The sequence below is a fragment of the Triticum aestivum genome, chromosome 1D, assembly GCF_018294505.1.
Source record: "Triticum aestivum cultivar Chinese Spring chromosome 1D, IWGSC CS RefSeq v2.1, whole genome shotgun sequence".
NCBI classification, from domain to species: Eukaryota; Viridiplantae; Streptophyta; class Magnoliopsida; order Poales; family Poaceae; genus Triticum; species Triticum aestivum.
In genome coordinates, this window is record NC_057796.1 from 338,020,042 (window position 1) to 338,023,593 (window position 3,552).

Genomic DNA, 3,552 nt, shown 5'->3' on the forward strand with positions numbered 1-3,552 from the left:
TTATGATGCAGTAAAAAGTATTAATTATATTTTAGCATAGATATAAATTGATGGGTTCCGACATACTCACTGATGAAACGATGACAGACCACAGTGAAACACCACGAGAAGAGGTGCATATAGCTAACCTTCCTCTGTATGTATCTTATAGATGATAATACGGAAGGGCTTTCTTTATTTTTCTTGTTTTTTCAGAATACAGGAGACATGGATATGGACTTTGGAGATGCACGGAAAGAATCCATTGAGGGTTCAGATGCGATGTCGCTGAAAGGGGACGAAGATTCACAACATAAAAATGTCAAAGAGGTTATATCTCATAACAAACCAAAAAAGGATGCTAATTTACATATTATCCCACAAGGTATTTTTTATATTATTATCAATCTTATTTTTGTAATATTGTCTTTTGTATTGAACTAATTTTGCTCATTTTGATTGTTAAGTTGGCTCATATTTTTATGAATTCGACAGACTATGTTTGTACCGCTAGGGATATTACAGTCATCGAATCAATCAAGTCTGCCCCGAAGAATACCCAGTTCGTAGACATTGGAGATGCCTTGTTATCAACCGACGATTTGGAATGCCTTATTAAAGATGATATGTTCTTACATGACGGTGTAAGACCAATTGCACAAACTTTGTAATTAATAATACGAACAATATATAATATCATAAAATATAAATATAATCTAAATGCCCATTACAGGTGATAAATGCTTACATATATTGCATGCTTGCTCACGACCATCTACAAGACAGGGCGGGTGAAAAGGTACACATTATTAGCACGTTTGTATCGGGCCAGATAAAAGAAGACGGGGAAAGAGACATAGACCCATCAAAATATCGTCGCATCGTGCGTCATGTTAATAGTTATCTACAACAAGATATGGTTAGTTTTTGTCTCGTAATCCATGCATATAATTATGGATTGTTTTTATTTAGTTCATATGTTTAATGATTTATTAATAACTATATCTAATTGTGACTGTGACTTGTATCTTATTTACACCAGTTATTCATTCCGATTAACATGCCGGGCTACCATTGGTATCTAGCAGTTGCCAACGCCAAAAAACGAGAGATCCAAGTATTGGACTCACTTGGTGAGAATGTCAAACGCAATGACCTTGCTACTACGGTAAATATCTATTTCTTTTCTCATCTTAGCATTTATTTTGTTTGACTTCATCCTTAACATTTCTCATATATAAAATAGTTGCTAGGGCTCGAGAAATGGCTGAAACTTGTAGAGCATAGTCCGGAGTTTATCAAAGGTCATAAGTGGCCTGATCTCAATGTTACAAAATGGACGGTTGTAGAGCAAATTCAGGAGGCAATACAAACCGATGGGTAAGCACTTGTTACAATGGTTTGTTTTTAGATTCATCTGTGTGATATTCTGAAGCATTATTTTATAATATTATAGCGTATCATGTGGATTGTTTATGCTAAATTATATGGAATACTGGACACCACATGGACTGTCAGACCAGTTTACGCAGGTATTTCAGTTTTATACATTATCTCATAATGTTTTATCAAAATATCTTATAAATTGTTTTCATATTTTTTTGTAGGAGGATATGAAACATTTTCGACAAAAATTAGCAATTATTTTGCTCGATTCAGAGCTTAATAAGTTAAAAGGATGTCCCATGTACCATCAACCTCTCAACGAAGAAACTTTAGCTAATTCTGATCTTGAGATCCTGGATAATCCATCTGACGTGGTCGAAGAGAAACGTCCCGCCCCAATCACTATCATTCCCACGGACCAACGTGAAATACTTGCCGGCCTCTGCAACTACATCATGTCGATCAATGATGCTGGATGTTTGGAGTAAGTATCATGTATCAATATTTAATGTGCGGATGTATATTATTGTTCTTCTTACCATCCAAATTACAGGAAGGTATGGGTCCGGAGCTCCACACCCGATCCAATGAGCTTAAGTCTTAAGAAACTTCAGTGCATACTTAACATGGAGCAGCCCATGGACAATGATTGCTTCAACACCGCCGTGCTTATGCTGGCATGTGACGAGGGAGTATTGTTCACAGACCCTCCTATACACTACATGGATCTACGATTTTGTGTAAGTTACCGTAACTCTTCATTCTAGGTGCCATTAGTATCAACATGTTGAAACAATATTTTTTTTCTTTTACTTAGTCCATGCTGCTAGAGTCAACACGAGGTCAGAAATTTTGTGAGAAGGAAACTATCCAGACGTTGGCAACATTATTTGATAGCTGGCCTGGGATGGAGACCGACATCTCATCTTGCAATAAGGTAAATAAAATATTTTGACCATTGTTATCATGGTTTGTTTTTGTTTCTAATAGCTCCACTTGTAGATTTATCTTCCCTATGCATCCATCGGCCGATACATCCTGTACATCATCGACAAAGAGGCACGTCGTCTATATATTATGGATCCTATTCAATCATCACAATCGTCAGAGGATAAAAACTTGAGGCATTCACTGAAATTAAAAAGTTTTTCAAGGGATTTCAAAGAAGCACTCGAAATAAAGCTGCCTGGGTGGAATTTTGATATATCTAAATGGCATCGTTTATTTCCGGCCGGTGTTCCAACGAGTATAGACGGGTAATGAATTCATAACAAGAATATTTACTTTTGTTATCATTATATTATTTATAATATTAATTGAAAGTTTTCCAGGAATGTGTCTGGCTATTTTGTTTTTCATTTTATGCTCTGGTGGAACGGTAAAGAATTGGTCAAGCCGGTTTGCGCGGTGAGTATTGTGGGTTACATGTTTTAAGACCTTCTCCGTGAATTTTTCATACTAACTACATTTATTTTTTCTGCAGGATGGGTATGAATTGAGGAAGCATTTTTTATTATACTTGCTAAAACATCGCGGGAATGAAGCTAGAGGAAACTTTCCTGATATTGTGAAAGAATTTCTTAAGCGCATCATCTAGATATTAGTATTTTTGTAATAGATGTTAAGTTGTAACATCACTCAGCTTGTTACATTGCAATAATGGACTTCAGTTTGTGTTATATTGTTTGTATGTGTGGATTTTAACATGTAACTCTAGTAAACTATTTCAAGAGCCCGTGGCAATGCACGGGCACTCTACTAGTAGTAGTAGATGCAGGCAGGAGTCGGTCTACTTGTCACGGACGTGATGCCTATATACATGATCATACCTAGATATTCTCATAACTATGCTCAATTCTATCAATTTCTCGACAGTAATTCGTTCACCCACCGTAATACTTATGTTCTTGAGAGAAGCCACTAGTGAAACCTATGGCCCCCGGGTCTATTTTCCATCATATTAATCTCCCGTTATTTCCATTACTGTTTACTTTGCTTTCCTTACTTTTACTCTTTATCATAAAAATATCAAAAATATTATCTTATCATCTCTATCAGATCTCACTCTCGTAAGTGACCGTGAAGGGATTGACAACCCCTTTATCGCGTTGGTTGCGAGGTTCTTATTTGTTTGCGTAGGTGCAAGGGACTTGAGCGTGACCTCCTACTGGATTGATACCTTGGTTC

At 36.5% G+C, this 3,552-nt stretch overlaps 1 long non-coding RNA gene across 1 annotated transcript; it reads left to right on the forward strand.

The window, feature by feature from the left end:
- The first annotated feature begins 2,272 nt into the window (after positions 1-2,272).
- Positions 2,273-2,955, forward strand: LOC123169621 (uncharacterized). Its single transcript, XR_006484895.1, has 3 exons — positions 2,273-2,621; positions 2,697-2,772; positions 2,849-2,955. It is a non-coding gene; the product is annotated as an uncharacterized lncRNA (long non-coding RNA).
- The last annotated feature ends 597 nt before the right edge of the window (positions 2,956-3,552 follow it).